General features: G+C 42.7%; 1 protein-coding gene across 3 annotated transcripts in view; it reads left to right on the plus strand.

Annotated features, from left to right (window-relative positions):
- Positions 1–532: 532 nt before the first annotated feature.
- Positions 533–27,624, plus strand: part of LOC139385608 (phosphatidylinositol 4,5-bisphosphate 3-kinase catalytic subunit beta isoform-like) — a 79,810-nt gene continuing 52,718 nt past the window's right edge. For 2 of the 3 annotated variants that reach the window (XR_011628975.1, XM_071130815.1), the window contains exons 1-3: positions 533–704; positions 813–855; positions 22,389–22,468. The gene's annotated coding sequence lies outside the window, so the exon portion shown is untranslated. Of the gene's footprint in view, positions 705–812; positions 856–20,079; positions 20,235–22,388; positions 22,469–27,624 lie in introns of those variants that run through there. The other variant, XM_071130816.1, reaches the window with a different exon arrangement.

A 27,624-nucleotide genomic window follows, 5' to 3' on the forward strand; every position in this document is an offset into this window, starting at 1 on the left:
ACCACTTGACAACAGGTCAACTTGCTGCCCTTTCAATTGATGAGGCAACTGACTTGTGTTGCATGGTGCAGGCATTATAAAATTATTAATAACTAAAATACCTCTGGTTTACTCTATGAGACGGTTTAGATCAAAACCATGATGAACAATGTAGCCTAGTTTAATGTGAACCATTAGCCTCACAGTGGGCTTAGCTATAGATGAATGCACTGCCTTTACTGTTATTGACATACAACATAAGGCATAGTGTACCTATTTGTTTTTAACACCGCCTCACAACCAGGCAGGCACTGACTGTCAGAGAAAACCCAGTTTAATGACCCCCTCACCAAAATAATGCATCGGGGATAATCGACGCGCCTTTGGCAACGTTGGAATGAATGTTTCAACTGGCAAATTCAACTCGCGTTTCTTTCCTTTCATCTCAATTAGTTGGAGAGGTTTCAGAAATGTGTGTTTCCGGGTGAAATCTCGGCCCCGGAGTTTCATGCTGAAGATATGAAGATAGGGGAAGCAAAGCCGGCTGAGTACTAGGCGACTGCAAGAACAGTGTAGGCTACGCAGGGAGGGGGAGAGACCGAACGGGAGGGATAGAAGAAAAAAGCGAACAGCATCCGAACTGTGCGTGGTTCACCTTCTGAAAAACAGGAAGACAACGCCGATCAGCCCACCTGGCCTCATTGTCCTGCGAGGAGAAGACAGAGGTTTCTCACGGCTCATCTTGTCACGCATATTTTAAAGCCTAAATATCGTTATTGTGGATTCAATCGAGAGAAAAAAAATACTTTTAACTATACCTATTTCCTCACTAGGACGGTCGATATTCTCCTATTCCCAACAGGAGTGTAACTCAAGGTAAGTCCCTGGCACACTTCCGTCGCTATCTCGAATTAGTAGGCTAACCTACATGGAGTCAGTGAGTACGTCGACCGAGGTGGACTTGAACTGCTACGTTGTATCTACACCTCACCCAGATGGTTGTTTGAATTTATCGTCTACATTTCCACTTTTGTCGTGTTTTGAAAATATTCGTTTCTTAATTTTGTCAAACAATAGGCAATGTTTCGAAACGAGTTTCATGATTGGTTTGCTCTCAGAGCACCCAAGGGTACATTCTGCCTTATCCCTAAGGGTTATCATCCGTAAGTATCGTCCACAACTATGACCATGTGAACGACAAACCCTCCGAGTTATGTAGACTATGCCAAATATCCTCAGATTGTAGTCGTTTTTAAACATGGGCCTTTGAAAGCAGCGATATGTTTTGGTCTCACAACTATGATGCAATGTATTTAAGATGCGGTTGGGTGTTGTTTTTAGAATTTTATTTGGTGACTTGTCATTTAATAAAATCTCGGGCTTGACGCACTCGTTTACCCCTCTGCACCCGGTGTAGCTTACTCCTAGTGTATTCCGCTGCTGCAGTTCCCCTCATTTTTATCTCAGGCTATACAAAACTCTAGGCTACGGATGACACGATTGGGACATGTTTAAGCTACACTTGGTACCATTGCTATTCTTTGCTGTTGGTTATGTCAGGATTTATTTGGTGTGTTCTCTATGCCAAACTGAAGAGGATGTTGCAGGAACATTGACAGAGTGGTAAAATAGGGCACGTCACATCGACGTTTGCCCCACTGTAGTTTATATTTAAACTCAGACGTGACGTTGTGTAGAACCGGGAAGTTTTTGGAGAGGACGGGTAGAATTGAGTGGTTAACTCGTTTCAGGAAAATTAATGAATAGCACACTGTTTGTCATTTTCGCCAGGCCTATGCTTTTTGCTCCACTTTGTCTGCTTGTAGGCCTGCCTACACTTGAATAGGCTAACTCCGAGCACACTTGGTGACAAACAACATATACCTAGGACAATGATTCCAAAGGGGCTATGTCTTTGAGACGTTGATATAGTTATTGCCAAGCCAATGTGATGGCACACCTTACCTGTCCTTAGATATATTAGTGAATTAAGTGACACAATTTTAGATGTACTTTAAATTATATTTGATACATGCTCAAACTTGCATGAGCATTAGAATGTATCTCTCAGATTCTCTCAAAGCTGCAATATAACTTTTGGGGCAAAGACCAAACTCACAGAATTATAAGTTATAGATCTGTTATTCTCATTGAAAGTAAGTCTAAGAAGTGGTAACTTTGTTATGTGCGCTATGCTTCCCGGTCTTAACTGTAATTTCTGCACTTTCTTTCTTTGGGTTTTGTACAGCTGAAAATACATTATTTTTGGTTATGGAGAATATATTTCAGAGGTTTAGAAGGTACAATGATTCTCTAAGATAAGACCATGGAAATTACACCTGTTAGAACTCAGACATGTTTCTCTCTCTACCATCTCACCCCAACACACACACAATCCCTATTCCTCTATTATTGTCTAAATTATCATTTGATTCAGACGTGTGTGTTTACAGCAGCCTGGCGACACCAAGTCAGTAAGCTTCCCAGCGGGACGAGACGAGGGAGGCATGATGTCAGGGGACCGTCAGAGACACAAACAGGAGTGTGCGTCTAATACAGTATCTGTGGCTATGAGAGCCAATTACACACACAGCCCCCCCGGAGCAATAACACACGGGTCTGGGGGAGAGGTGGTGGTGACTGGAGCCATGAATGGAGCAATTCTCTCAATCATGTGAGAGAGAGCTCTGTGCTTCCGAGGGGACAATTTGTTTGCATAAACACTTAATACACATATTTGACTTATTTACGATACAGTACGCAAACACACGTGGACACGCGCACACACTCATTGACCTCAGCACACTTCCACCACATGAATTCCTAAATGGCAATCATGCATGGTTTATCTATTGCCCTGTCACACAGACAGCTATAGTAGCCATTTGGCGCGTGCGCGAACACACACACTATATTAAGAGTGTGCCCAGACGGTGGCCATGACTGCGGAACTAATTATCGGTCAGAGTATTAATGCACTTCCTGCAAAGAAAGGTCAGAACTGTCTGTCTGACTGATGGTAGTAGACTATTGTAAATGTGTGTTAGTGTCTTTGTGTGCAGCCTCATGATTGCACTGTATTCAATAGTGCAGAAAGTGAGGATCATTAGCAAACGTGTCATGATTAAATTGACATTTGGATCTCTGATTATATAGATAATTATAAGTATTCGCCATTTACTGTAGCTGCTCATTGAAATGAACGGGTACTGATCAAATTAACTTGTATTTAGTTCTCTGTTGAAGGATAATGTTATTTTGAGTTGGTGTGATAGCCCTGTGGGAAACAGAGGATATATTTTTAATCAGGCAGTGGGCCAGGCTGCCCAGTGTTGGGTGGGGCTGTTCTCAAGCGGTAGTGGGGGGGCTGATAACACTGCTGACGTCAGTCTTCAGTCAACTGAACAATGCAGCCTTTTAGACAACCTGCTATTTATTCCACAACCAGGCCTCTCCTAAAAGTTATTATAAAATGACCTGGTCTCTTGGTGAAAAGTGATAGCTAAAAGGACTGGTTCCTACTGTTCCTACCCCTTTAAAATTAGCCAGCCGTACTGGGTGTGTCTCTCTCATCTGGACCCAATCCTCCAATCCAGTGGGGGTGTGATTGACATCCCATCCTCCATCTCAATGACACCTACTGGTGTGCTGCAATCTATCCCCTCTCATCCTTCTCCCCTCTCTTCTTCCTCCTCTCTATTCATTACAACAGATTTACTGTACTGAAACACCCTCCTTCAGGGACATGTACTCCCCACCTGCCTGTTTATACAATACCATTGAGGTCATGTGTGTCTGTACAGTAGTCAGTGTTCTTGTTGAATGAATGAGACATCTTCTAATATTGCTGCCACCCACCATCCTCAACTGTCCTCTTGCTCCTTAATTTTAACTGGATCTCTGACACACACGCAAACACACACTTCCTGCTGTCACAGTCAAATGTAATCACCCCTCACAGCCGTTGATGGCTTGTGTAACATCCTCTCTGAAATCGGAAGTGAAGCCAGGAGTGTGTGTTGTGTGGAGCAGCTGTGTGTGTGTGTGTGTGTGTTTGGAGGGGAGGGGAGGGGAGGGGAGGGGAGGGGAGGGGGGGGGGGAAGGGGGGGGGAAGAGTGTCATGCCCCATCAAACAGTTGTATCCCCTGAGCCAAATACCTTCTGTGGCTTAATAGGCAGAAAGCTCTAGCATGCCCTCAGACGAGGTCACATGCATACCGAGAGATGCACTAGGTAGATTTATAGTAGGTATACAGTAAATAGATTTACACTAGATAGACCTCATATAATATTGAGCATATACAGGACATGCAGACACATAGGAAGTGTGACATGACCAGTGACTGAACCAGAGAGAACAGCAGCCTGATGGAATTCTCCACTTTCTTGCTTCACAAGCCAAGACCTGCAAAGGAATTCAGAGAGGAAGATGGGAGGAGGAGCGAGGAAAATCGGGTGAAAGAAAGGGGCTGAGCAGTTCAGCTACAGTATGCAGGCAATAATAAAGGAGTACAGAAGGGATATATTGAAACAAAAAGAAAGGAAGATGATTTTGCAGTATTAGTTTGCTGTGAAGGAGAGAGAAAATAAGAGTTGAAAAGGTTGAGCGATCGATGGAATGAAAGAAAGACTAAGTAGATGCAGAAAGGTACAGAAAGAATAGATCTAGTTTTGAATGGAGGTTTGCTTGGTATAGAACAGGCCTGGTCAAAGGTCGGCCCTGGGGCCGTATGCGACCCACGACCTGATTCAATACGGCCCGCGGAATCATACTCTGACAGTCTGACACCCACGTCACCGTTACAAATTGTAGCTGGCTAGAAATTGTGCAAAATTAGTTTTTCTAAGAAAAGGAAAGTAGACAATGTAGGGTGTTCCAGTAAGAGTGGACATCCAAATGTTTCTTTATTGAGGTATCAGGGAAGGCTGTGTGCTTAGTGTGCAAAGAGAGCAACTTGTTCCGACACTTCCAGACGAAGCATGCAGAGAAAGATAGGAATATGTCTTCTGAGCAGAGGGCAAGTTCATCAAAAGAGTTGCTGTCTCAGTTGCAAAAGCAGCAAGGACTTTTTACAAAACGGCATTCGGCAAAAGGAGTTGCGAGAGCTAGCTATGTACATGTCCACAAAATTGCTAAACATAGCAAGCCATTCGCTGAGGGCGAATTCATTAAAGAATGTTTAATTGACTGCAGCAATACTTTGCCCCGACAAGAAAGAGCTGTTTGAAAAAGTTTCCCTGTCAAGACGATCAGTAACACGGCGTGTTGAGGACATCACAGAGAATATGGAACAACAGTTGGAAGACGAGGTAAAAGATTTCACCTATTTCTCCTTGGCCCTGGATGAGAGCAGTGATGCACGTGATACAGCACAGTTGTTGATATTCTTACGAGATATAACCCCAGACTTTGAAATGACAGAGAAGCTTCAGTGCAGTCAATGAAGAGCACAACCACAGGGAAAGATTTATTGGAGGTTAATAAGTGTGGCAAAGCATGGACTGAGTTTAAAAGTTATCCAATGTGACCACTGATGGTTGCCCAAACTTGACAGGAAAAAACGTTGGTCTTTTGAAAATGATACAAGATCAAGTAGCTGAGCTGAACCCAGATCAGATTTTATTTTCTCCTGCATTGCATTATTCATCAGGAGGTGCTCTGTAAATGTGTTCTGAAAATGAGCCATGTTGTGAATACAGTCACTAAAGTGATAAACTTCATAAGAGCAAAATCACTGTTGGAAGAGACAGAGTTGGGTCATGCAAATCTCCCCTACCTCACAAATGTGAGATGGCTGAGTTTGGGGAAGGTGCTTAAAAGGGTGTGGGACCTGAAGTCAGAGATTGCCGAGTTTTTGCAAATGAATGTAAAATATGTGGATTTCCCTCAACTACGAGATATAGAATGGTTAGCTGATTTTTGCCTTCACATCATGGCCCTCATAAATGAACTGAATTCCAAACTATAAGGGAAGGGCCATTTTGCACATCAGATGTACAGCCTTGTCATAACCTTCAAGGGAAAATTACTCCTCCTGACCCACCAAGTAGAAGCCAACAATCTCACCCACCTTCCGACACTACTAGTGTGTTCCCTATCAGATGACCAGCGGGAGAAGTATACATCCCTGCTGTGTGCTTCGAACTGAGTTTTCTCATCGTTTTGAGGATTTCAAAGTGTTGGAAAATGTCATGCTGTTGGTTTCCTCTCCTTTCACCTTCAATGTGGATAACGCTCCCACTGACCTGCAACTTGAGCTTATTGATCTTCAGTTTGACGCAGTGATTGTTTTTGAATCGTTCTCTAATGTCACTGACGAGGTTCTATGCATCTCTCAATGAGCAAAACTTTCCAAAGATCAGGAGTCATGCTCAGAAGATGTTTGTACTGTTAGTTTGACCCAATGTATGTGAACAGACATTTTCAGTGATGAAATATAACACGTCATCTCTTACATCTCTCACCTCTCAGCAATCCTGCTCATAGCGACGTCAGAAACGATACCTGACTTCACTGCTCTAGTCAAAGCCCATCAGAGACTTCACTCCTCACACTGATTGAGTAGTTTAAATGTAATGTTGAGCTCTCCCGCTTTCTTGTATTTTTGTGCGTACCCATTATCAAGAGTTCTATCTGTGGTGCTGAATGCATATATCATATCGTATCTGGATGTGATTTACAGTAGATACAGTTGAAGTTTACATACACCTTAGCCAAATGCATTTAAACTCAGTTTCACATTTCCTGACATTTAATCCTAGTAAAAATTCCCTGTCTTAGGTCAGTTAGGATCACTACTTTATTTTAAGAATGTGAAATGTCAGAATAATAGTAGAGTGATTTATTTCAGCTTTTATTTCTTACATAACATTCCCAGTGGCTCAGAAGTTTACACACACTCAATTAGTATTTGGTAGCATTGCCTTTTAAAGCAGCAGCTACTCTTCCTGGGGTCCAGCAAAATTAAGGCAGTTTATACAATTTTTTAAAACATTACAATACATTCAGATTTCACAACAATGTGTGCCCTCAGGTCCCTACTCCACCACTACCACATATCTACAGTACTAAATCCATGTGTATGTATAGTGCGTATGTTATCGCATGTGTCTGTGCCAATGTTTGTTGCTTCACAGTCCTGCTGTTCCAAAATTGTTTTTTTTTCTTCTGTTTTTTAAATCTAATTTTACTGCTTGCATCAGTTACTTGATATGGAATAGAGTTCCATGTAGTCATGGCTCTGGGAAACACACAGTACTACATATAGTCTACTCTGGACTTGGGGACTGTGAAGAGACCTCTTGTGGCATGTCTTGTGGGGTATGCATGAGAGTTCGGGCTGTGTTCCTGTAGTTTAGATAGACAGCTCGGTGCATTCAACATGTCAATACCTTTCATAAATAAATAAGTCCATCTCTCCTCCACTTTCAGCCAGGAGAGATTGACATGCATATTTATTAATATTAGCGCTCTGTGTACATCCAAGGGCCAGCTGTGCTACCCTGTTCTGAGCCAATTGCAATTTTCCTAAGACCTTTTTTGTGGCACTTGACCACATGACTGAACAAAGTGCGACAACTGGGGCCTGTAGGACCTGCCTTGTTGATAGTGCTGTTAAAAAGACAGAGCATCACTTTATTATAGACAGACTTCTCCCCATTTTAGCTACTGCTGCATCGATATGTTTTGACCATGACAGTTTACAATCTAGGGTTACTCCAAGCAGTTTAACCTCTCTAGGGGGCGTGGGACGGTAGCATCCCAACTGGCCAATATCCAGTTAAATTGCAGAGCGCCAAATTCATAAACAGAAATACTCATTATAAAAATTCATAAAATATACAAGTGTTATACATCGGTTTAAAGATGAACTTCTTGTTAATCCAACCACGGTGTCAGATATCAAAAAGGCTTTACGGCGAAAGCGTACCATGTGATTATCTGAGAACGGCGCCCAGCAGACAAATCATTACAAACAGTTACCAGCCAAGTAGAGGAGTTACACAAGTCAGAAATAGCGATAAAATGTATCACTCACTTTTGATCTTCATATGGTTGCACTCACAAGACTCCCATTTACTCAATAAATGTTTGTTTTGTTCGATAAAGTCCCTCTTGATATCCAAAAACCTCAGTTTCGTTCAGTAATCCACAGGCTCAAAGGCAGTCAAAACAGCAGACAAAAAATAAAAAAAATATCAGTAAAGTTCGCAGAAACATGTCAAACAATGTTTATAATCAATCCTCAGGTTGTTTTTAGTCATAATAATCAATGATATTTCAACCGGACAAAAGCTTCATCAATATTAAAGGAAAACAAGAAAGGTGCGCTCTCGGTCGTGTGCATGAATAACCTCTGGGACACTGCAGTGTCCACTCATTCAGACTGGTCTTACTCCGTCATTTTTCAGAATACAAGCCTGAAGCAATTTCTAAAGACGGATGACATCGAGTGGAAGCCATAGAAAGTGCAATTTGAGTCCTAAGTCAATGGAATCTGTATAGGCAGTCAATGGAAAACTACAAACCTAAATAAAATAAATAAATAACTTCCTGGATGAATTTTTCTCCGGTTTTCACCTGCCATATCAGTTCTGTTATACTCACGGACATTTTTTTATCCTATGGAAGTTTGGAAACTTTAGAGAGTTTTCTATCCAAATCTACCAATTATATGCATATCCTAGCTTCTGGACCTGAGTAACAGGCAGTTTACTTTGGGCACGCTTTTCATCCGAAGGTGTAAATTGTGCCTCCTACCCTAATGAAGTTAATCATCTCAACTTGCTCAATTTCCACATTATTTATTTCAAGATTTAGTTGAGGTTTAGGGTTTAGTGAGTGTATTGTTTGAAATACAATGCTTTTAGTTTTAGAAATATTTAGGGCTAACTTATTCCTTGCCACCCATGCTGAAACTAACTGCAGCTCTTTGTTGAGTGTTAGTCATTTCAGTCGCTGTAGTAGCTGACGTGTAGTGTTGAGTCGTCCACATATGTAGATACTCTGGCTTTACTCAGTCAGTGGCATGTCGTTAGTAAAACATGTAAAATGGGCCTAAGCAGCTACCCTGGGGAATTCCTAATTCTAACTGGATTATATTTGAGGCGTCCATTTAAGAACGCCCTCTGTGTTCTGTTAGACAAGTTACTCTTTATCCACATTATAGCAGGGGGTGTAAAGCCATAACACATGTTTTTTCAGCAGCAGACTATGATCGATCATGTCAAAAGCTGTACTGAAGTCTAACATGACAGCCCCACAATCATTTTATCATAAATTTATCTTAGCCAATCATCAGTAATTTGTGTAAGTGCTGTGCTTGTTGAGTGTCCTTCCCTATAAGCATGCTGAAATTCTGTTGTCAATTTGTTTACTGTGAAATAGCATTGTATCTGGTCAAACACTATTTTTTTTCCAGAAGTTGGTAACAGGCTGATTGGTCGGCTATTTGAGCCAGTAAAGGGGGCTTTACTATTCTTGGGTAGCGGAATGACTTTAGGTTCCCTCCAGGCTTGAGGGCACACACTTTCTAGTAGGCTTAAAGTTGAAGTTGTGGCAAATAGGAGTGGCAATATCGTCTGCTATTATCCTCAGTAATTTGCCATCCAGATTGTCAAACCCCGGTGGCTTGTCATTGTTGATAGACAACCATTTTTTCACCTCTTCCACACGGACTTTACGGAATTCAAAAGTACAATTCTTGTCTATCATAATTGGGTCCGATATACTTGGATGTGTAGTGTCAGTGTTTGTTGCTGGCATGTCATCCCTAAGTTTGCTTATCTTGTGGCGAAATCCTGCATGGAGCCTTCACTGTGCGCTGCCACTTTAAGAGCGCTTCAGCAGTAAGGAAGGAGGAGATATAGACAGCTCTTTCAGCTCTCTGGGAGGGAGCTCTTGGTTGGCGCTACAGTTTGATTGTATGTGCTATGCTGCAGAAGTCTTGTTTATTTTCAGCGTGTGTAGTTTGTTTAACTCAATCATCGGTGTGACCGCTCTAGGTCGTGGTTGTTATCGTTTGGGACCGCACCGGTTATGGATCGCATGATTTAGTAGCAACATTGTTGCGAAGCTTTGACATACAAACGATCAGATGGTCACAGTACAACTGCAAGCCTGAAGACCACAGCTAAGATCTCTCTTGTTCTCTTTCTCTTCCCTCTATCGTTCCAGTGCTTTACCCTGCAGCAGACTTTCTATTTTTCAGATGCACTTTCCGTTGATTTTCATTAGAGCCGGACTATTATTGCCCTGCCAGAAGTATTTGGGTTGACATTTTAGTTAAAAGGGAGGTTGCTTGCAAGTTGTGTGTTGTTATTTGAACTGTATTGAGGTGGTGTGTACTACTGACATGTGGCCGATAAGATTGTGGACAGTTTAAGGCCTTTGTTTTGTCTATGAACACCCCACACATTCATACCCTCTCCGAGTTGGCTCTTTTTCCCAAGATTTCATTTAAGGTGCCCCAAAGTTTTTTTTACTGTCCTTCTTTATACGATTTAGCTTTGTTTCCTAGTGTAGCTTATTTTTGTTTGGTCACGTTAGTTCTTAATTTGCAGTACGTTTGCCAATCAGTTGGGCTACCAGACTTCTTTTTCATAACTTTTGCCTCATCCCTCTCAACCATACCATTTTTCAATTCCTCATCAATCCATGGGGATTTAACAGTTTTACAGTCATTTTCTTAATGGGTCCATGCTTATTAGTAACTGGAAAAGTAGTTTCATGAATGCTTCAAGTGCAGTGTCTGGTTGCTCCTCATTACACACCACAGACCAGCAAATATTCTTTACATCATCAACATATGTGTAACGGTTTTCCTGTTGTGAAGGAGAAGCGGACCAAAATGCAGCGTGGTGGTTATTCATGTTCTTTAATTTATAAAGACACTATACATGAAATAACTAATAAAACAATAAATGTGCAAAAACCTAAACAGCCCTATCTGGTGCAAACACAGAGACAGGAACAATCACCCACGAAACACTCAAAGAATATGGCTGCCTAAATATGGTTCCCAATCAGAGACAACGATAAACACCTGCCTCTGATTGAGAACCACTCCAGACAGCCATAGACTATACTAGATACCCCTACTAAGCCACAAACCCAATACCTAACAAAACCCCAAGACAAAACACACCACATACAAAACCCATGTCACACCCTGGCCTGACCAAAATAATAAAGAAAACACAAAATACTAAGACCAGGGTGTGACAATATGAATCAAATCAAACCCAGCCTAAAACCCCAAACGGCAAGCAATGCAGGTGTAGAAGCACGGTGGCTAGGAAAAAATCCCTAGAAAGGCCAAAACCTAGGAAGAAACCTAGAGAGGAACCAGGCTATGTGGGGTGGCCAGTCCTCTTCTGGCTGTGCCGGTTGGAGATTATAACAGAACATGGCCAAGATGTTCAAATGTTCATAAATGACCAGCATGGTCAAATAATAATCACCACAAAACTTCTTGTATGACCTCTTATATATTAGCCCAGCCTTTGGAACTTTGGTTTTCCTAGATATGGCTATTATATTGTGATCACTACATCCTATGGATTTGGATACTGCTTTAAAGCAAATATCTAAAGCGTTAGTAAAAATGTAATCAATACATGTTCATGATTTCATTCCTGTGCTGTTTGTAACTACCCTGGTAGGTTGACTGATAACCTGAACCAGGTTGCAGGCACTGGTTACAGTTTGAAGTTATTTCTTGTGTGGGCAGCTTGATGATAGCCAGTCCATATTTAAATCACCCAGAAAATGTACTTCTCTGTTGAATTCACATACATTATCCAGATACTGACTGTTAGCACTTGGTGGTCTATATCAGCTTCCCACTTGAATGGACTATAGGTGAGGCAGATGAACCTGTAGCCATATTACTTCAACAGTATTTAACATTAGACTGTCTCTAAGCTTTACAGGAATGTGGTTCTTTGTGTTTGCCCATGCCCCTAAGATCATGTACATTTGATACAGCATTATGACGACTCATTGTCACAATGGTAGGGATTAACTGAGCTGGTCTTGGATCATTTACCAGTCATTTGTTTCAATGCGGCCTTGGAATGCGTGGGGTCCAGGAGCCAAGATGATTTGGATGAACTCCGTCATTCCTGTAGTGTGTCTTCTGTTTCTAGAAGGTGTCAAAGTTATCTATAAAAGTGACTCCAGCAGAGTACAGTAGTCTTTTAGCCAGATGTGTAATGCCAGTAGCCTGCTGAATCTTTCACACCCGCGGCCCAACGATGGTACTGGACCTGAAATGAATGGCAGTTTTTTTGAGTCTTTTAATGCTCAAATTAGTTATTTTAAAATCAATTTTCGAATGTTCCGAGTTAGCCCTCCAGATGTTGTTTGACCCCACATGGACTACGACAGTGTCAGCTCCCGGCATCTGTGGTAGAACAGTCGGAAGCAGACTTGTTATGTCCTGTACTTGTGCTCCTCCTATGATGAATGTTTCATGGGCAGGTCTCAGATCTGAACCCCAGGTAGAAGCCACCGGAGAAGGAGACAGAACCGAGGACGAAGACGCAGGTACCTCTGGATCCAATCTTGATTGGGAAGCCACCAAGGACGAAGGCACCGGAACCTCTGGATCCAGGGCGGCAAAGCTGTTTCTGCTCTGTGTCAGTTCCGGGCTCAACATCTCCATGGAAGCCCCCATTGCTAGAGGACACCTTCGACATCCACGGAGAGTGACTTACCTCCATGGCTGGTTGGTTGGGTCTAGAACAGCTCCGTTCTCCAAGGAAGGGGGAGACCCCTTCGGGGATGGAACCCTGCCTAGCGCCGGCCAGTCGGCTGTGGAGAGCCGACTCGGCGGCTAAACTTCCACCAGATCAGAGCGGCGTCCGGCTACATGGGTGAAAAAAAATAAAACTAGGTGGGCGTGGGTTCCCCAGTAGCTTATGTAGTTTTCTACTTGCTTGCTAAGTATATCTACTTCACTCCTGTAGTCCTCCACAAGAAAGCTGTTGCTACATTGAAAGTCAGCACGGTCCACATTGTCCCAGGAACAAAGCAAAGTAAACACAGCTCCTGCAACACTGGAAACGTTCAATAGTGGCCTCCATTTGAGACCGCCGAGCCAGCTAGGCTAGCTGGGCTTTCGCGTCTCTCCCCCTATACGGAATCTGGCAGGATCCCGGGACAGATGGCAGCCCTCACAGCAGTTTAGCCCAACAGAGCCACAGGATTCTAAATAAAATAAAATAATATAAAAACACTGTCAGCTTTTAAACCGAGGTCTTTAGTTCAGGTTTCGGCATTCGACAACAAACATGCTTTGCGCTCTGATGACGTAGTGATTGACATGCGTGTGTGCGTCTATGGATGTGCTTGCCTAGTTAAAGGTTACACACACACCACACTGACCAACAAGTTATTTTATTGCCATTTACGTATGTCCCCATTACCAGTAAAACACAATCAAAACCTATTTCTTTCACTTACTTGCTGTGCTTTTTCTTTGTTCATTTGTTCTGTCGTTTCATTCTCAACCAGGATTTATATAGAACGCCATTTGGGTCTTTGCGTGTCCAAAAAGATACTCGTCAAATAACACTATTTGACGTGTCAAATAAGCTTGTTGACCAATCAGGACCTGAATATGACTGCACGTCAAATAATTTAACACGTTAATAAAAAAAATGTAACGTAGTGTAATCTGTGTAATAACTATCACTCGTATTTCATATGTCACAATGATTTCATCAATACGTATGCTATGATGCTGGTAAAGTTGTCTCGCGCACCTACAGTGCTGGTCATAAAAATAAAAAAGCTAGCTAGCTCATGGATGCAAACAATGTAGTTATTCCCCAAAAACATAGCAAAATATCTGTTTCAGTAGCTATATATCGCTTGGTGTCATCTAAAATAACCCTAATTTATAAGACAGTTCTTATTTGATTAATGGTGGTCGGACCCGTGAAGCGAGCCACGATAAGGATTAGCCATAATAGTGGGCTGTTAGCCTTCAAAATAAAAGTATGGCATAATTATACTATTTGTATTAATTTGCATCGCTGTCAATTATATACTTTTATTTTGATGGCAAACCGCAAATTCCACTATTGGGCCTAATCATTATTGTGTCTAGCTTCACAACACAGTCCGGTTGGGCCTCACTAGCCAGCTAGTTGGCTGCTTATAACGTTAGCTGTGGGCAACAGAGTTAAGTAGCTGGCTAGTTCAATTTCAATAGGCGAACATCAAGTGGCAACCTAGCTAATACTTGCTCACAAGATTTCCTAAATCATTGCTAAGAATAATGAAAATTACTCTAGTTTCTACTGGTCATTGTTTTCAGGCTGGTTGTATTGGTGCTAAAGCTAGTTACCCCAGAAGTTGCAGTTGAACAAATGATGCTTTATAACCAACGCGATATTGTAAATACATTGTTTGTGGCTGGTGTATGCTTGTTTGCAGACTTTTTTTGTACTTTTTTGTACATCGTTGACAGTCATACTGTATATTTTTTTGACACGCAAAGACCCAAATGGCGTTCCATAGTATGTATGTCGTGAAGCTAATAGCAGTGTGTAACTGTGTAACTCTGGGTGGGCAACATCGAAAAATAGCACACTTGATGGTGTCTACCGGTGCTCGGCCAGTCGGCGAAAACCAACATCACCCACGATAGAGAACGGTTGATTGTCAAGGGCAATGAATTCCATTATCTTGGCTTTAATGGATTTCACCTATTAGTTGTCTCGCTGAAATTCTTACTCTTTCAAATGACTGCTGGACTTGTTTGACTGCTCGATCCACACAGCACAGATATTGTGGGCTAGGTTAGGAATGCTGTGTTGCACCTGTAGCGCTATATGTTACGTGGCGTCATTATGTCCTGTACCTACGTTAAATGGGTATGCACGGTAGGTATGCACGGTTTTTTACATCAGCGTTAAACTAGACATCGGGCCCATACCGATGTTGCCGTTTTTAGATAATATTAGCCGATTCCGATATGTTCACCAACTATATCGTGCATCCCTAAGTGAAATGTGTTGTTTTACAGGGTCTGCTGTAGTAAAATGGCACCCCTGGAGCAAATTAGGTTTAAGTACCTTGCTCAAGGGCACATAGACAGATTTTTCACGTTGTCGGCTCTAGTATTCAAACCAGCGACCTTGCAGTTACTGGCCCAACGCTCTAACCGCTCGGCTACCTGCCGCCTACGTACCGGTGTTCATGCATTTCCTCTCCCTTTTCTGCCTGTTGTTTATCATCTGACCTCTGGCTGCTCTTAGCCAAATACTGTATATCACTCCTACAGGTTAGGGGGGGTGTGTGTGACACCTACACAAAAATGTGCAGGTGTGGAACGTAATGTAGACATAAACGTCCAGTATATTGTGGGAGTATTTGCGCCTGGTGAGCAGACATCATGGAAATGTTTTCTTACTATTTGTCTGCTACTCCTCCATCTCACCCTTGTGTGTGTGTGTGTGTGTGTGTGTGTGTGTGTGTGTGTGTGTGTGTGTGTGTGTGTGTGTGTGTGTGTGTGTGTGTGTGTGTGTGTGTGTGTGTGCGCACCATACCCTTGGCTGGGGCAGACCTTTGTTCAGGCAGAAGGTAACTGATTTACAGCATCCAGGGGAGCTATGACAACTATATCAGACTCACACACACACAGCCCCTCCCATCTGGGGGCAGCCTTACATTGGTCCCTAAAATTAGACGGAGAGAAGGATGGAGAAAATTCACAAGCTGTCTCACACAGTCCAGGACACACACACACACACACTGACACTCCTCTCACACCACAACATCGTCACAGTTTTCTTAGATAATTAAAATGTATGGACTTTAAGTGGGTGATTGTGTACTGTGTGTTATTCTGAGTACATCTGTAATACATGAGGGGCAGGGTTCATAGGTGTCCTAGTATGGCTGTGTATTGTGTTTGTGATTGGCAGACCGAGGTATTTTGTTTACTTCCAGGCAGTGATGGCGCAGGGTCTTCTGTAAAGACTTCTTGAGGACCTGTGTGTGTGTGTGTGTGTGTGTGTGTGTGCGCTTGGTGAGAGTGTGTGTGTGTGTGCGCTCTTGATTAGTGTGACTAAAGGAGCCTCTGAGTCGTTGATGAGAGGATGTGAAGGGTACACCTACTGAGAGGGGTCCCTAGCTGGTGGGTCTTCAGATCTAGTTGAGAGAGATGCGTGTCTGTCTTCATGTCATATAGTCAGTGTTCTTTAGACTAGGTGAAGAGGGCTGTTACGTACAGGGCCTATAGAAAGTCTACTCCCCTTGGAATTTTAATGTAGCAAAATGGGAAAAAGGTTCATCTAAATAGGGATTCCATTTGTTTTTTTTCCCTCCAGATCTACACAACCTACTTTACATTTTCAAAGTGAAAAAGTTACACATTTCCTAATTAAGAAAAACTCAAATATCATAATTGGATAAAGGCATCCACATGCTTCCCAGCCGAAGCAATTTGTGCATATATTATGACGACGTTGATGTTTGTTTTGGACATCGACAAGAGTTTTATTTTAATTATTTTTCTCGGCAGTTGGGCTGCACAATCTATTTTCCTGGAGGCAAGCCGAAGTCGGTAACCCCCCCATCAACGATTTGGTCAACAGTAGGGATTCTTCAATGCAGTGCCGGTTGTCATTCAACCACAGATGTCTTGTCTTCATGCAAAGAAAATCACTTGAGAAATACTGCACCAAACATCTGAGTCAGATGCAATGAAGATCTCCTCTGCAAAAACATCCAAATGAATGACAACTCAAATCTATCTTAAATGAATGGACTTTTTTGAGGAAGTGTATGCATGCGTGTGAAGGCTTTGTCTGCGTAAGCATCCACGCTCAGCACAGATGCAGCACCCAGACCTGCACCATCCACCATTGCTTTGTGCATTGTGCTACGTACCGTTAGCATTTTTTGGCTAGCGCCATGAGCCTGTCTGCTAGTTAGCCATTGATTCAGTGAAGAGCCCAGTGTTATATTAGACTGCAAAGCATGCTTGAACAAGGCCCCTTTTTACTGTGGTTCCAGGCAGCTTAGACAGACGCCAGTGACGTTTTACTGAGATGGATCTCTCTAGTCTCATCGCTTGTAGAGGGGTGTGCATCCAGACAGGGATGAATCAATAACTGTCCCTGCTATAAGACTGCTAAATACACTGAACACAAATATAAACGCAACATGCAACAATTTCAAAGATATTTGCTGAGTTACAGTTCATATAAGGAAATCAGTCAATTGAAATAAAAAAATGTAGGCCCTAATTTGTGGATTTCACATGACTGGGAATACAGATATGCATCTGTTGGTCACAAATACCTTAAGTAAGCATTTCACTGTTAGTCTACCCCTGTTGAAGCAAACAAAATTTGTTGCTAGAGGTTTGGTGTGTTGGTTAGCGTTTAGCATCAGAGTTTCCTGGTACAGCCAGACAGACACATGCACACAAAAGCAAACTCGGACAGAGAAATATACAACTGTTGGATGTATAGGGTTATGTGATAATGTGAGAGCTTTGATAAGCCCAGCTCCCTATGAATCCATCCAGTCAGTTAAACATTGACTCTCCAGACTACGACATCTTATCAGTACAGCTACAGCCACACAGTTCTTGGAATGAGCATGAGTCTGCTGCACACACACTGCGGTGTGTGTGTGTCTGCTTGTTTTTGTGACCTATCTTTAGCTGTCCATTTCTATAGCCTATTCTGGAGAAACTCAGAATGGACTGTGTGCTTGATTGTCCGTAATATATTACATTACGCCCAGTTCATCGCTGTCTTTCTGAATTGATCCAGTCCCTTACAGGTGGGTGATATGCTCCATTCTGAGTGACACTGTCATAGTGAACACAGACAGACACACAAACTCTGGTGTTGTTTTCCTGGGCTGCATAGGGTCACACCCTCCTAAACAAGATGAGCCATCTGCCATTGGGAAAAAACAGGAAGTCAGCAGCCTTCCTCCTCGTGTGTGTAGTACGTGTCTGTCTTCAGTATTTGTATATTTGAAGTCGGACTGTGTGTCTGCAGTATGTTTATCTACCATACCACAGAGTTTACGTTTCCTCTGCCGTCATTGAGTGGATATAGCCCTTTGAAGCGCGGGAGCTGGTGTGATACAGGGCCATATGTAAACAGGATAATATTGTGGTACATTATGTCAGTAGGCCTCTACCACGGTATTCTGTGAACCATAGCTCTAAGTACCCTCTTATGAGAAATCTGATGTCTCAGCTATGTTTTGAAAAATCTGATATTCACGTGGACCTTCCCTGGAGAGGGGCGAGAGCTAGGAGGGGAGGGGAGAGCCACAGAAACATCTGAGTTGTATAGTGCTTGCAATATCCTTTGTCTTAAATGGAGAGAAAAGAGGAGCCCCTTTGAGGGAGTGAAATGCCACTTGGGTTGAAGGGCTGTGTGATCTCGTTCTCCGTAGCTGATGTGAGTAAGACCTTTAAACAGGTCAACATTCGCAAGGCTGCGGGGCCAGACAGAATACCAGGATGCGTATTCGGAGCATGCGCTGACCAGCTGGCAAGTGTCTTCACTGACATTTTCAACCTATTCCTAACCCAGTCTGTAATACCAACGTGCTTCAAGCAGACCACCACAGTCCCGTGGCCAAGAACGCCAAGGCAACCTGCCTAAATGGCTATCATCCTGTAACACTCACATCTATAGCCATGAAATGCTCTAAAAGACTGGCTCACATCAGCGCCATCATTGTACCCCACACTGCCCTCACCCACCTGGTCAAAAGGAATACCTATCTATGTAAGAATGCTGTTCATTGACTACAGCTCAGCATTCAACACCATAGTCCCCTCCAAGCTCATCACCAAGTTCAGCACCCTGGGACTGAACTCCTTCCTCAGCAACTGGATCCTGGACTTGCAGGTGGGCTGCCCCCAGGTGGTGAGTGTAGGCAACAACACATCCACCACGCTAACCCTCAACACAGGGGCCCCTCAGGGGTGTGTGTGCTTAGTCCACTCCTGTACTCGCTGGTCACCCATGACTATTGCCACGCACGACTCCAACACCATTAAGTTTGCCGACAATACGAAGGTGATGGGCCTGATCAACAACAATGAAGCAGCCTATAGAGAGGTCAGAGACCTGGCAATTTGGTGCCAGGACAACAACCTCTCCTTCAACATCAGCAAGACAAAGGAGCTGATTGTGGACTACATGAAACTGATCGATAGGGCTGTAGTGCAGGGGGTCTGTGTACACATTACTAAGGAATTAACATGGACCACACCAGAGGTTGGAACTAAAATGATTTCCCAATCATTTTGTTTTGAACAGAACCATTTTTTTTCGTACTGTTCTGACCAGCAAAATAAAATTCTGAACTGGTTCTAATGATGAACAAAAAAGTAACGCTTTATTTCAGTAATTTTTTAAAATCTGAAATCGATGGTGCGGGTAAGATATATATTTTGTATCGGAAATTAGAATTTTGCCGTAATAGCATAGTTTAATCATAATGAAAGACAAGCACACACACACTGTGCTGCCAATCGGTGTAGGATGTGAGGTGTAATAGACATTTTGCGGGTGAGGCGTGAGAGAGGATGGAGGAAGTTTGCTTTGAAGCACTGGGTGTCTTGTTATGACATGCATTATGTGGATTAGGTCCTGAATTATGGAGGAACTTCGAATGTGTTTGACCTTGAATGACTTTAACCTTGAACCAGAGCAAACGTTAGCTACCCAGCTAACAAGATTGTGTGTGCAGAGCAGCACCAGAATTAAAAAAAGGTTTTACCTTTATTGTAGTTAATAAATCCACTGTGAAACGTGATAACTATAGTATCCTTAACTTGCATTAAAAAAAAGTGAATCCATTCTTCTCTGTATAACACCTCTCCCTAATTTCTGAACCACTCTTATGTCTTCAGTAGGCTCTAGTAACCTATGCTTGAGAGATGAAGGGCAGGTAGCCTGCAGGCATTCAGGCATGTGCAAGGCACCCGACCGCAAGGCGCTACAGAGGGTGGGGAGTACAGCCCAATGCATCACTTGGGCCGGGCTCCCTGCCACCCAGGACCTTTATACCAGGCTGTGTCAGAGGAAGGCTCAAAAAAATTGTCAGACTCCAGCCACCAAAGCCATAGACTGTTCTCTCTGCTACCGCACGGCAAGCGGTACCAGTGCTTGAAGCCTAGAACCAACAGGACCCTGAACAGCTTCTACCCCGAGCCATAAGACTGCTAAACAAGACTGCTAAATAGCTAATCAAATGGGTACCCGGACTACTTGAATTGACTTTTTTTGTTGCACTAACTCCCGTGCACTGACTCTATATACTACTGCTGCTGCTGTCTATTATCTATTCTGTTGCCTAGTCACTTCACCCCTACAGTTGAAGTCGGAAGTTTGCATACACCGTAGCCAAATACATTTAAACTCAGTTTTCACAATTCCTGACATTTAATCAGAGTAAAGGTTCCCTGTCTTAGGTCAGTTAGGATAACCACTTTATTTTAATAATGTGAAAAGTCAGAATAATCGTAACGAGAATGATAGATTTATTTCAGCTTATATTTCTTTCATCACATTCCCAGTGGGTCAGAAGTTTACATACACTCAATTAGTATTTGGTAGTGTTGCTTTTAAATTGTGTCGAACTTGGGTCAAACGTTTCGGGTAGCCTTCCACAAGCTTCCCACAATAAGTTGGGTGAATTTTGGCCCCTTCCTCCTGACAGAGCTGGTGTAACTGAGTCAGGTTTGTAGGCCTCCTTGCTCGCACACGCTTTTTCAGTTCTGCCCACACAGTTTCTATAGGATTGAGGTCAGGGCTTTGTGATGGCCACTCCAATACCTTGACTTTGTTGTCCTTAAACCATTTTGCCACAACTTTGTAAGTGTGCTTGGGGTCATTGTCCATTTGGAAGACCCATTTGCGACCAAGATTTAACTTTAACTGCATCACTGATGTCTCGAGATGATGCCATCTATTTTGTGAAGTGCATTAGTCCCTCCTGCAGTAAAGCACCCCCACAACACCCCTGTGCTTCACGGTTGGGATGGTGATCTTTGGCTTGCAAGCCTACCCCATTTTCCTCCAAACATAACGATGATCATTATGGCCAAACAGTTTCATCAGACCAAGGGACATTTCTCCAAAAAGTTTGATATTTGTCCCCATGTCCAGTTGCAAACCGTAGTCTGGCTTTTTTTATGCCGGTTTTGGAGCAGTGGCTTCCTCCTTGCTGAGTGGCCTTTCAGGTTATGTTGATATAGGACTTGTTTTACTGTGGATATAGATACTTTTGTACCTGTTTCCTCCAGCATCTTTACAAGGTCATTTGCTGTTGTACTTCGATGATTTGCACTTTTCGCACCAAAGTAAGTTCATCTCCTTCCTGAGCGTTATGACGGCTGTGTGGTCCCATGGTGTTTATACTTGAGTACTATTGTTTGTACAGATGAACGTGGTACCTTTAGGCTTTTGGAAATTGCTCCCAAGGATGAACAAGACTAGGGTAGCCTAGTGGTTAGAGCATTGGACTAGTAACTGGAAGGTTGCAAGTTCAAACCCCCAAGCTGACAAGGTACAAATCTGTCGTTCTGCCCCTGAACAGGCAGTTAACCCACTGTTCCTAGGCCGTCATTGTAAATAAGAATTTGTTCTTAACTGACTTGCCTAGTTAAATAAAGGTAAAATAAAAAATAAATTAAGACTTGTGGAGGTCTACAATTTTTTTTTGAGGTCGTGGCTGATTTCTTTTGATTTTCCCATGATATCAAGCAAAGAGGCACTGAGTTTGAAGGTAGGCCTTGAAAAGCATACACAGGTAGACCTCCAATTGACTGAAATGATGTCAATTAGCCTATCCGAAGCTTCTAAAGCCATGACATTATTTTCTGGAATTTTCCAACCTGTTTATAGGCACAGTCAACTCAGTGTATGTAAACTTCTGACCCATTGGAATTGCGATACAGTGAATAAGTGAAATAATCTGTAAACAATTGTTGGAAAAATGATTTAAATGAAGTAGATGTCCTAACCGACTTGCCAAAACTATAGTTTGTTAGCAATAAATTTGTGGAGTGGTTGAAAAAACGAGTTTTAATGACTCGTAAACTTTCGACTTCAACTGTACCTATATGTATATAGCTACCTCAATTACCTTGTTCCCCTTTACATCGACTCGGTACTTGTACCTGTTATATAGCCATGCTATTGTTGTTATTCACTGTATTTATTACTCTGTCACTTTGCAGTGTTGGGAAAAGGACCCATAAGTAAACATTTCACTGTTAGTCTACACCTGATATTTATAAAGCATGTGACAACAATGTTATTTGGTACCTCCCGTTGATTCTCTGTAACTGATCTCCTACACACACACACACACACACACACACTGATGTTGTTCCTTCTCCCCCCAGATGCAGTGTCCCTCCACCTCCCCAGATGCCACTAGCATGGAGGAGAGCCACAGGGAATAAGAGCCTCCAGGAGACCGCAGGTAAGACCTGCATGTATTTGTCTTTAGGAAAAGCACCCGGCAAATACAGTGCCTTCAGAAAGTATTCATACCCCTTGACTTATTCCACAATTTTTGGTGTTACAGCCTGAATACAAAATGGATTAAATATATTTTTTTTCTCACCAATCTATACAAAATACCCCTCAATGAAAGTGAAAACATGTTTTTTGAAATTTGAGTAAATTTATTGAAAATGAAATACAGAAATATCTAATTTACACAAGTGTTCACAAGTGTTCACAAGTGTTCACATTTACTGAGTAAATACGTTGTAGAAGCACTTTGACAGTGATTAAAGCTCTGAACCTTTGGGTAAATCTCCAAGAGCTTTACACCGGAGTTGTGCAACATCTGCCCATTTTTATTATTTTCTAAATTATTCAAGCTCTGTCAAATTTGGTTGTTGATCATTTCTAGACAACCATTGCCGTAGATTTAAGTCAAAACTGTAATTCAGCCACTCAGGAACATTCAGTGTCTTCTTGGTAAGCAACTCCAGTGTAGATTTGGCCTTGTGTTTCAGGCAATTTTCCTGCTGAAAGGAGAATTCCTCTCCCAGTGTCTGGTGGCAAACAGACTGAACCAGGTTTCCTCTAGGATTTTGTCTGTGCTTAGCTCCATTCCATAAATGTTTTATCCTGTAAAACTCCCCAGTTCTTAACGACAAGAATACCTCTAGCATGATGCAGCCACCACTATGCTTGAACACATGGAGAGTGGTACTCATATGTTTTGGGCAAATCCAATACTACTAACACTTTGTATTCAGGACAAAAAGTGAATTGCTTTGCCATATTTTTTAGCAGTATTACTTTAGGGCTTTGTTGTAAACAGGATGCATGTTATTAATTTATTTATATATATTTAAAATATTTGTATTCTATACAGGCTTCTTTTCACGTATTGTGGAGTAACTACAATGTTGTTGATCCATCCTCAGTTTTCTCCTATCACAACCATTAAATTCTTAACTGTTTTAAAGTCACCATTGGTCTCATGGTGAAATCACTGAGTGGTTTATTCCTCTCTGGCAACTGAGATAGGAAGGAAGCCTGTATCTTTGTAGTGACTGGGTGCATTGATACATCATCCAAAGTGTAATTAATATCTTATCCATGCTCAAAGGGATATTCCGCTTTGTTTTTAGCCATCTGCCAGTAGGTGCGCTTCTTTGCAGGCATTGGAAAACCTCCCTGGTCTTTGTGGTTGAATCTGTGTTTTTGAAATATACTGCTCGACTGAAGGACCTTACAGATAATTATATGTGTGGTGCACAGAGATGAGGTAGTAATTCCAAAATCATGGACAACATTATTATTGCACATAGTGAGTTCATGCAACTTATGTGACTTGTTAAGCAAATGTTTACTTCTAAACTTTAGGCTTACCATAACAAAGGGGTTGAATACTTATTGACTCAAGACATTTCAGCTTTTCAGTTTTAATTTGAAAAAAAATATGGAAATTCAAAAGGCATAATTCCACTTTGGCATTATGGGGTATTGTATTTAAGACAGTGACAAAAACATCTCAATTTAATCCATTTTAAATTCAGGCTGTAAAACCCCAAAAATGTGGAAAAAGTCAATGGGTGTGAATACTTTCTGAAGGTACTGTATATCTTAGAGAAAAATGTTGGCAAGTTAGAAAGTGCTTTTCCCACCTACATTAGTGTATTCGGAAAGTATTCAGATCCCTTGACTTTTCCACCCTTTGTTACATTACAGCCTAATTCTAAAATTTATTAAAAACAATTTAAATCCCTCATCAATCTACACACAATACCCCATAATGACAAAGCAAAAACAGGTTTTTAGAATTGTTTTCAAAAAATAAAAATACAAAAAGTACAGTACCACACCTACTTGTTCAAGGGTTTTTCTTTATTTTTACTCTTTTTTACGTTGTAGAATAATAGTGAAGACATCAAAACTATGAAATAACACATGGAATCATTTAGTAACCAAAAAAGTGTTAAACAAATCAAAATATATTTGAGATTCTTCAAAGTAGCCACCCTTTGCCTTGATGACAGCTTTGCACACTCTTGGCATTCTTTCAACCAGCTTTACCCGGAGTGCTTTTCCAACAATCTTGAAGGAGTTCCCACATATGCTGAGCACTTGTTGGTTGCTTTTCCTTCATTCTGCGGTCCGACTCATCCCCAACCATCCCAATTGGGTTGAGGTCGGGTGATTGTGGAGGCCAGGTCATCTGATGCAGCACTCCATCAATCTCCTTGGTCAAGTAGCCCTTACACAGCCTGGATGAGTGTTGGGTCATTGTTCTGTTGAAAACAAATGATAGTCCCAATTTGCGTAAATCCAGATGGGATGGCGTATCGCTGTAGAATGCTGTGGTAACCATGCTGGTTAAGTGTGCCTTGAATTCAAAATAAATCTTTGACCGTGTCACCAGCAATGCACCATCACACCGCCTCCTCCATGCTTCACGGTGGGAACCACACATGCAGCATCTGTGAAGCATTTATTTGGGCTGCAATCTGAGGTTCAGTTAATGAACTTGTCCTCTGCAGCAGAGGTAACTCTGGGTCTTCCTTTCTTGTGGCGGTCCTCATGAGAAACAGTTTCATCATATCGCTACATGAAAAGAGACCTACGACGACAACATAGCATGGCAGCAGCACATAACATGGTACAAACAGTATTGGTTACAGACAACAGCACAAAGGGCAAGAAGGTAGAGACGCAAAGCAGCCACAACTGTCATTAAGAGTGTCCATGATTGGCTATTGTGGCTAACACCCTTGTCCAGAAGCAAGCACAAGTTAGCCTCGAGCTAGGCCCTATCCTCCGGCTAGCAAATGAAGTGCACCAACAACAATACCTCTCTTGCCAATTTGGCTGGACCCTTTGTCGACACGGAGCCCCGCCGATCCATCACGACTGGTCTGCTGACGTATTTCGGCCGATGTGCCCTCAACCGGCCTCTGCGTCGTTGATGTCGGTGAGGACCCAGCTACTAGCCCCGACCCGCTAAATCTGAGCGCCGTGTCTCCCGCTCGCCTAGCGTAGTGACGACTGCCGAGCGGCTCCCCGTTTCGTCCATTGCTGCTTATTGGACCCTATGAACACTCAGCCACACAGCTGATGCCTGCTGGACTGTTTATGAACACGGAACTTCATTTTGTTATCTGTCGCCCCAGCCTTGAACTCAGTGTGCTAACTTGCCTATGCCGTTCTGTACCATCACTCATATATCTTTATGTACATATTCTTTATCCCTTTACACTTGTATGTGTATAAGGTAGTAGTTTTGGAATTGTTAGGTTAGATTACTCATTGGTTATTACGGCATTGTCGGAACTAGAAGCACAAGCATTTTGCTACACTCGCATTAACATCTGCTAACCATGTGTATGTGACAAATACATTTGATTTGAACTGACCCTCTCTGCCCATTCATCGCCATTTACCCGTTGTTGTCCTAGCTGTTTACTCATTGTTGTCTTAGCCCTCCCAATCAACACCCGTGATTGCTTTATGCATCCCTCTAATGCCACTATGCCTTGTATACTGTTGTTTAGGGTAGCTCTCATTTGTTTTATTTGTTTAACTGCAGAGCCCCTGGTCCCGCTCTACATGCCCCACCCCCCACACGTGGAGACCGTACCCACTGGCGCTTCCAGAGATGCAGCCTCGCATCGTCACCCAATGCCTAGATTTACCTCCACTGTACTCACACCCTACCATGCCCTTGTCTGTGCATTATGCCCTGAATCTATCCTACCACGCCCAGAATTCTGCTCCTTTTACTCTCTGTTCCGAACGCGTTATTATAGCCTTTAGCCGTACCCTCATCCTACTTCTCCTCTGTTCCTCTGGTGATGTAGAGGTTAACCCAGGCCCTGTGTGTCCCCAGGCGCTCTCATTTGTTGACTTCTGTAACCGGAAAAGCCATGGGTTCATGTATGTTAACATCAGAAGCCTCCTCCCTAAGTTTGCTTTATTCACTGCTCTAGCACACTCCGCCAACCCTGATGTCCTAGCCGTGTCTGAATCCTGGCTTAGGAAGGCCACCAAAAATTCAGAAATTTCCATCCCCAATTACATTTTCCGTCAAGATGGAATTGCTAAAGGGTGCAGAGTTGCAATCTACTGTAGAGAGTCTGCAGAGTTCTGTCATACTATCCAGGTCTATGCCCAAACAGTTCGAGCTACTACTTTTAAAAATCCATCTCTCCAGAAATAAGTCTCACTGTTGCCGCTTGTTATAGACCCCCTCAGCTCCCAGCTGTTCCCTGGACACCATATGTGAATTGATTGCCCCCCATCTATCGTCAGAGTTAGTACTGTTAGGTGACCTAAACTGGGATATGCCCCAGCCGTCCTACAATCTAAGCTAGATGCCCTCAATCTCACACCAATTATCAAGGAACCTACCAGGTACAACCCCAAATCTGTAGACATGGGCACCCTAATAGATATCATCCTGACCAACTTGCCCTCCAAATACACCTCTGCTGTTTTCAACCGGGATCTCAGCGATCACTGCCTCATTGCCTGCATCCGTTATGGGTCTGCGGTCAAACGACCACCCCTCAACACTGTCAAATGCTCCCTAAAACACTTCTGTGAGCAGACCTTTCTAATTGCCCTGGAAGGATATTGACCTCATCCCGTCAGTAGAGGATGCCTGGTTGTTCTTCAAAAGTGCCTACCTCACAATCTTAAATAAGCATGCCCCTTTCAGAAAATGTTGAACTAAAAACAGATATAGCCCTTGGTTCACTCCAGACTTGACTGCCCTTGACCAGCACAAAAACATCCTGTGGCGCTCTGCACTTGCTTCGAATAGTCCCCCCAATATGCAACTTTACAGGGAAGCCAGGAACCAGTATACACAGTCAGTTAGGAAAGCAAAGGCTAGCTTTTTCCAACAGAAATTTGCATCCAGCAGCACTACTTCCAAAAAGTTTGGTACACTAAAGTCCATGGAGAATAAGAGCACCTCCTCTCAGATGCCCACTGCACTGAGGGTAGGAAATACTGTCATTACTGATAAATCCACGATAATCAAGAATTTCAATAAGCATTTCTCTACGGCTGGCCACGCTTTCCACCTGGCTACCGCAGCCAACAGCTCTGCACCCCCCGCAGCAACTGGCCCAAACA

Source organism: Oncorhynchus clarkii, chromosome 27 (genome assembly GCF_045791955.1).
Source record: "Oncorhynchus clarkii lewisi isolate Uvic-CL-2024 chromosome 27, UVic_Ocla_1.0, whole genome shotgun sequence".
NCBI lineage: Eukaryota > Metazoa > Chordata > Actinopteri > Salmoniformes > Salmonidae > Oncorhynchus > Oncorhynchus clarkii.